Source organism: Echinops telfairi, unplaced genomic scaffold (assembly GCF_000313985.2).
Source record: "Echinops telfairi isolate 266 unplaced genomic scaffold, ASM31398v2 ScPeMD7_5;HRSCAF=22, whole genome shotgun sequence".
NCBI lineage: Eukaryota > Metazoa > Chordata > Mammalia > Afrosoricida > Tenrecidae > Echinops > Echinops telfairi.
Window position 1 is genome coordinate 17,327,412 of NW_022103901.1, and position 7,880 is coordinate 17,335,291.

The 7,880-nt window shown below is 46.6% G+C and overlaps 1 protein-coding gene across 3 annotated transcripts in view; it reads left to right on the top strand.

Annotated features, from left to right (window-relative positions):
• Positions 1 to 4,499: 4,499 nt before the first annotated feature.
• Positions 4,500 to 7,880, top strand: part of NSMCE1 (NSE1 homolog, SMC5-SMC6 complex component) — a 46,467-nt gene continuing 43,086 nt past the window's right edge. For all 3 annotated transcript variants that reach the window (XM_045300213.1, XM_045300221.1, XM_045300223.1), the window contains exon 1: positions 4,500 to 4,568. The gene's annotated coding sequence lies outside the window, so the exon portion shown is untranslated. The remainder of the gene's footprint in view (positions 4,569 to 7,880) is intronic.

A 7,880-nucleotide genomic window follows, 5' to 3' on the forward strand; every position in this document is an offset into this window, starting at 1 on the left:
CATCATCATATATAAATATATTTACATTTGTACATGCCTATATTTAGACCTCTATAAATGCCCTTTGCCTCCTAGTTCTTTCCTCTGTTTCCTTTTACTTTCCTCTTGTCCCACTATCATGCTCAACCTTCATTTGGGTTTCAGTAATTCCTCTTGGTTACATTGCCCTTGATTAATTCCTACCAGGCCTCTTACACACTCCTTGCCACTCATTTTGGATCACTCATTGTTCCCTTCTCCCTGGGTTTGTTAACACCACTTTCTTTCCCCCACCTCCTCCTCTCCCATGTTCCCCCCGGAACCATTGGTCCCGCTTTTTTCTCCTCCAGATTGTTTATCCAGCCTATCTTATCTAGATATACCTGCAGAGAAAATAATATGCACACACAAAAAAACAAGACAGAGCAAAACAAAGCTACAGAAGAAAACAGAATAATAATAACAACAACAAAAACCAATGACACAAAAAAGAAAAACCTGTAAATAGTTCAAGGTCTGTTTGTTGGCCTTTAAGAGTGTTTTCTGGTCGAGTCTGATGGGGTGCCACGCCCTGGGCCCAAAGTCTATTTTTGGTATTCCCTAGGGACTTCCTTGCTCTGCTCCCCTTGCTATTCTGTTGCACACCCTTAGTGTTTTGCCTCTGTGTGGTGGGGTCATATCAGACACAATTCCCACACTGTGTCTCCAGTGTTGTCCCCTATAGGAGATATGGGTCAGTGAGAGACATTGTGTCTTATATTGGGGCCGGCCATATGATCCTCTCTGTGCATTGGGTGCTCTGAGCTGGGATATGGTCCTCAGGCTTGGTGGGCCAGGATGTGCTCTACTCTCTCTTCCTCTCCCTTTATTTGTTCCTGTGTGCTCTGATCACACATGTCCCTCTCCCTATAAACCTCTTTCTTATACACATATGAGTTTATATGGATTTGTTTTTCTAGTCCACCCAGACTAACACAAATACCAAAAGTGACTATAATATCCTGGTTACCATAACAAGATTAACCACACCATTCAGATTACAACATCAAAAGGAACAATATTAAAACAAATGATATATTGAAGAGTAGCCTAAACTAATTGTAGTGTCCTGAACCTGGGTTCATGAGAGTACATTCTAAAATCAATCCCTAGTGGGACTTTCCAAGATGGTAGGGGGAAGGGGGCGGGTCATTTGGCAGCTAAAAAAATAGAGTTTCTTGTGATGGTCTGCCACAAAATCATGATGAACAGCAAATCGATTCATTCCCATTCCAGTTGGGCCTATATGGACTAGAAAGTGACTATGATTACAGATATATACAAATTGAAAAGCGCAACAATCAACAGCCCTAGAAGATTGGTTCATGGCCTTCCAATCACCTTGCTCAGGGTATGGCTCAAGAACCTGCCCTCTAGTTCCCAACTTCCCATAAAGAGGCTGCTCTGCTAAGTCCCTGAAGGAGAGGCTGCCCCTCCAGGGCCCCCTAAGGGAGTGGTAGCCAACACACTCTACCTGAGGCAAAGCTTTTACATTGCCCGTTTACCTATAGTCAGCAAGAATTCAAAGGAGGCTGAAGCTATGTGAGTCTCAAAATGGACTTAGGGCTCCCATCTAGTGCTCAGAATGTAAGCTCCAATACAGACACCATAGATATTATAGCCTTGAAATCTTAGGTTGTTCTACTCTGACCTCTAGGGTGTATTAGAGTTTACATTCTGAGCACCCAGTTTGCACAAGGCTATGGGTAACAGTGAAATCCTGAAATCCATTTTCAGACACCCTCACCCCCCAATGTGGATTAAGCTTCTATTGAATTCCTTCTGACCATAGACTAGGAATGTGAACATCAGTCCATCTCTCAGACAGAGTCTTCTTAGAGTCTTGCCTGAGTGTGTCCTTGAGGGAGACTGCCATACTGGCGTCTCATGGTCATGATCCCTGACTGACCTTGGTTGGAGGGCCTTGGACCAGTTTTGTAAGTTCTTTCTTACACAATGTACATGTCCCAATAGTGGTCTGCTTCCTGCTTCGGTAGGCCCATCTGTAATTGTGATGCATTGATCTGCTGCCTGTCGTGCATTGGTGAGTTTCCTTTGCCCTCTCATGCCATTTTTAAGTCTCTGTTATCTCAGCAAATGGTTGGATGCCATCATGACCTCATGGTAATCTTTATCTTCTTTCAGATTTAACAAATATTCTCCTTCAATTATATTTGAGATGTGGAGTCTTCTTTGTACCCTAAAACAAGGGTCACAGTGAGTCCCAGTAGACCAGAAGGCAGTGGGGTTGATTTTCCCACTCCCTGCTAGACTACAAGCTCATTTCTGATTAGGCGCTGGTGTGCAGAGATTTGTAAAATGCCTCAAGCCTTGGAGACTCAAAGCAATCCATTCACTTCCATTATTAACTTCAGTCACTCCTCACAAAGACCTTATGGTTACAGGTACTGTGTAACCAGCGATTGTGCATTATCTTTTTTTATTAACACCTGAAGAAATGATTTCATAGGAACTGTTATCCCCAATATAGGGCCTGGGGAGTAGTGGTTTATGCGTTGGGCTGTGATCCTCATGGTTGGCAGCTTGAAACCAACAGCAGCTCAGTGGGAGAAAACTGGGTTTTCTACTCCCGTTAATAATTACGGTCTCAGAAATCCACAGGGGGTCACTACGAGACAGCATTGACTCGCTGGCAGTGAGTTTGGTTTGGTTATCCCCATTAAGGGGTCTTGGTTTAAAGACATATTTCATGTGCTCATCAGTGCTTTTTAGTGATACATAGTACTCCGTTGTGTGTATGTGCCAGAGTTTACTGATCCACTCATTTACCAATGGAAATCATTGTGAATGAGGGGGAGTGCAGATTGGGGATCCAAAGCCCATCTGTGGGCAACTGGACATCCCCTTACAGAAGGGGGAGGGAGGGAGGAGATGAGGAGGGAGGAGATGAGCCAGTCAGGGTGCAGCGTGATGAAACACACAACTTCCCTCTAGTTCTTAAATGCTTCCTCCCCACCAACATCATGATTCCAATTCTACCTTACAAATCAGTCTAGGCCAGAGGATGGATGTACAGTGGTACAGATAGGAATTGGAAACACAGGGAATCCAGGACAGATAAACCCCTTAGGACCAGTGATAAGAGTGGCGATATGAGGAGGGTGGAGGAAAGGTGGAATAGAAAGGGGGAACTGATGACAAGGATCTACCTATAACCTCGTCCCTGGGGGACGGACCACAGAAAAGTGGGTGAAGGGAGACGTCAGGCAGTGTAAGATAGGACAAAATAATAATTTATAAATTACCAAGGGCTCATGAGGGAGGGGGAAGCGGGGAGGGAGGGGAAAAATGAGGACCTGATGCCAGGGGCTTAAGTGGAGAGCAAATGTTTTGAGAATGATGAGGGCAACAAATGTGCAAATGTGCTTGACACAGTGGATTGTGAGAAGCATTGTATGAGCCCCCAATAAAATGATTTTAAAAAGGCGGGGGGAGCCTTGGTCTTGTAGTGGGTTATGTGTTACAAATAACCACAAGGTCAGCAATGAGAACTGCCAGGCAGCTTCTCAGCGGGAGACAGATGACACTTTCTGATCCCCTAAAGATGTGCAACCTGGGAAACTCAAGGATAGTCTACTTAGTTTTTTTTTTTTTTTTATTAAACATTTTATTAGGGGCTCATACAACTGTTATCGCAATCCATACACACATCAATTGTGTAAAGCGCATTTGTTCATCATTCTCAAAACATCTTCTCTCCACTTAAACCCCCGACATCAGGTCCTCATTTCCCCTCCCTCCCCGCTCCCCCCTCCCTCATGAGCCCTTGATAGTTTATAAATTGGTATTTTGTCATATCTTGCCCTGTCCGACGTCTCCCTTCACCCACTTTTCGGTTGTCTGTCCCCCAGGGAGGAGGTCACATATAGTTCCTTGTAATCGGTTCCCTCTTTCCTACCCATTCTCCCTTTACCCTCCTGTTTTGCCACTCACACCACTGGTCCTGTAGGGCTCATCCGCCCTGGAGTCCCTGTATTTTCAGTTCCTATCTGTACCAGTGTACCTCCTCTGGTCTAGCCAGACTTGCAAGGTCGAATTCGAGTCTATTTAGTCTTAATGGCACTCTTTGCCTAGGAATTGCCGCGGCGGCAGTAAGGTTTATTTGTTCGCTAGCTTGCTTCTTTATCCGCCTATAAAGGAAGCCTAATTGCCCAAGATCGGTTGCAAGTGACAGGATTCCAATTCAGGAGATCTAACCCCGGAGCAGCTGTCAATCCGGACCCTGCAGCCACAGTCAGTTCTACGGAAGGGGAAACCGAGGCCCGGGCCGGTGCCTTCGTGCCCGGGAGGCTGCGCGCGATCCGACCCCGCCCCGCGAGCGCAGCCGCGGGGCCCCGCCCGGACGTAACAGACTCCGCCCACAGCCCCATGGCAACGGCCCCGGGGGGCGGGCAGGAAGTGCGTCACCCAATGGGAAGGAAGCATCTGCTGGCGGCAACCAATGTGAGCGCCGCGTTCGCCTTCGCTCCGCCTCGACTAAGATCCCAGTCCGGCCTTCACAGTTTGGCTCTGCTCACGCGGCTTGCGTGGTAAACCGGGGAGCGGGGAGCGGGGAGCGGGGAGCGGGGGGGTGGGGGGGTGGTGGAGGCTGGCGGGGGAGGAAGAGGGTTGCCAGGAAGGCGAGGGGACGCGTGCGGTTGGGTTCGGCGACACAGAAGTCGGGGTCCTGCTCCGTCGGGGTCCAGCGCGTGAGGTGGCCGAGCGTGGCTGTCGGGCGGGAAGGGCTTCCAAACGCCAAACTCACTGCCGTCGCCTCGTCGCGACCGCACTGGTGGATTTCGAGGCGGTTAACCCTTGAGGGGAGTAGAAAGCCTCCTCTTTCAAACGAGGGGCAGCTAGTGGTTTTGAACCGCTGACCCCGTGAGTCGCAGCCCAACACGTAACCCACTAGGAGCCTTCGGGAAGACCTGGGGCTTCTCCTTTTTTTATAGGGCAGCTGAGGACCGGGGAGGAGGCACTAACCCCAATAATGCACAATTTCTAAAAAGAGTAATATTAAAAAAAAAAAAACCAAGCGCACTGTCCTCGAGTTGATGGTGACTCATAGAGACCCTGTAGGACAGGGTAGAACTGCGAGTTTCCTAGACTTGAACTCCTAAGAGTAGAAAGCCCTGGACATGGTGGATGCAGCCCAATCAGTGACCAGGGATCTTCAATAATCAGGTTGAAAAAATGCTTTTAACAGTCGTACTAAGTGCAAAAAGCAAAATGATTGGCCACTCTCAATCTGGCAGTTTTCTTTGCACCCCTGTACTGTGCTCCTTAGGCATTTTGGTGGCTTAGCGGTTACGCATTGGGCTGCTAACTGCAAGGTTCGCAGTTCGAAACCATCAACCTCTCTGTGGGAGTAGTCTACTCTCATAGTGAGTTACAGCCCTGGAAACTGACAGGGGGCAGTTAGGGTCACCTTCATTGACTCGATGGCAGTGGGATTTTTTTGCGGGGGTGTGGGTGTGGTGGTTTAATCCTTACTTGGTCTACAGCGCTTTATTTTATATATTGAGTTCAGAATACTGGGTTTCTGTTATTTTAGGATGGTAATATGGTGCATAGACAGTTATACCATGCTCTCAGTGGGGCTGGGGCAGCAGCGACCTGAATCAAACACGTGACTATTTCCACAGCAAGATAGATGCGTGTTTACATGATGGAAGATAAGTAACTCAAAATCTAGGTGTTTTTTTTTTGAAAAAAGAAAAAGGGTTTGCAGCCCTTTTTAGATTTAGAAATCACAGATTTAGGACCAAGTTAATGTTACTGCGTACTCATTTTTCTTGGCTGTCTGGACGGGGAGTGCCTTGAGAAACTGGTTTTGCATCCCTCTCCTCTCTCAATAGATCCTTGTGTCACTCTGTCCCTCTCCATTTCCCTGTCCTTTTCACAGTCCGTCCTGGTAAAGATGAGCGGAGACCAGTCAGAAAGCACAGGCAGGCTCTGGGGGTGTAGGCGGTTAATGCCTTGAGTTGCTAACTACAAGGTCAGCAGTTTGACCCACCGGCTGCTCTAAGGCTGTGTGCTTCTATAAAGGTTTAACGTCTTAGAAAACCCAGGAGCAGTTCTACTCTGTTCTACCAAGTCACTATGAGTCAGAACTCACAGTGAGTTCTGGCAGTGAGTTGAGTTTCTGATTCATGAAGCCCTTTAGCATAGCACAAATGGTTATGATTGAAACTTGCTTATTTCACGAACATTTCTGCTTAAAAATAGGGTTGCTGGTGGTTTGTTTTTGGTGAACAGAGATCCTTCATTTTAATGAAGTCAATTTGATTTTTTTTTTCTTTCGAAGAAATTCTACCCTGCTCCTGGGTCCTAAAGGTATTCTGTTATTGTCATCCATCGTTTCATGGTTTTGCCTTATTTGTCTTTAGGACTTGAATGCCCCATGAATTAGTATTTTACGTAACACGGAGCAGGGGGATTTCATTCCTCCCCCTTCATATGGACAATCAGTTATCCTAGCACCTTTTGTTCTAGTTTGCTTTCCTTCGGAGTTGCATTTATTGAACATCAACCGTTGGACTGCTAATTGCAAGGTCAGCAGTTCAAAACCCACCAGCCACAACCTGGGAGGAAGATGGGGCTGTCTGCACCTGTAAAGATGTACAGGGTCACTGTGAGTCGGAATGGGCTCAGCACAGGACTTGTTTGGTTTGACTGAGAAGTATATAAGCTTCTGTTTCCAAGTTTTCCAGTCTGCCACTCTCTCATTCCCACACTTTATTCATTACTCTTATATCTCTGCAGAAGGACAGGCCTTTATCTTCTCCAGGAATGTCTCAGCTGTCTTCATTCAGCATTTCCATCTTGTCAGATCACATGCAGACAGGTACAAAGCTGGCTGGGATTTTGATCGGCAATGCATTGACTCTTGGATCCACGTGGACTTGAGCGATTGTGTTTAACATGTCACCATTCAGTATTAGGTTTGCAGTAGGTCTTTGTAGGTGTCATCCCGTAGATGGAGGAAATTCTCTTCTATTTCAGCATTGCTGAGAACATTTGCATGAATAAGTCCGAGTGTTATCAACTGTATTTCCACACCTGTTAAGATGATCACACTGGTTTTCCTCCTTTATGAACGTGGTGCCTCACACTCAGTCATGTAGGTTCCCCTTTGACAGTTTTCACAGAGATTGTTCAGTGACATTGGTTGTATTCATTACAATGTGTGAACGGTCTAATTTTTTCACTCTGTTACCCTTAAAATGTAGTTTCCCTGACCTTTTACATTCTTATCTTTGTTTTAAAGTAATTGTTGACCAGTGGCCCCATATAGATGATCCACATTGATCAATGTTTGAATTCTAAACCAACCCTGGCATTGCCGGGATAAATCCAGTTTGGTCATGATGTCATTCTGTGTAGATTGTTGGATTTGGTGTGCTCACATTTTGCGTCAAGACTATTGCAGTTAAATTCATGTGAGAGGACTCCCCCTGCCATCGAGCCAGTCCCAACTCTGAGCAGCCCTGTAGCAAGAGTGGGACGGCCCCAGAGAGTTACCAAGGGGGGACTCTGCTGCAGCTGACTGCCACGTCCTTAGGTGATGCAACCAGTGGGTTTGAACTGCGGACCTTGCAGTTAGCATGAGTTTTGAGATGAACCACTTACAGGAATGGAAACCCCTGTCTTTTGCCTGAGGAGTAGCTGGTGGTTTCGAACTGCAGACCTTGCAGGTAGCAGCCCAGTATGTACCCACTAAATCTCCACGACTCCTTTCATGAACAGATAACAAGAACAGCAAAACCAAACTCACTTCCATGGAGTCAGTGCTGACTCATAGTGACCTCTGTGGGTTTCTGAGACTGTAACTACGGGAGTAGAAAGCCCAGTCTTTCTCC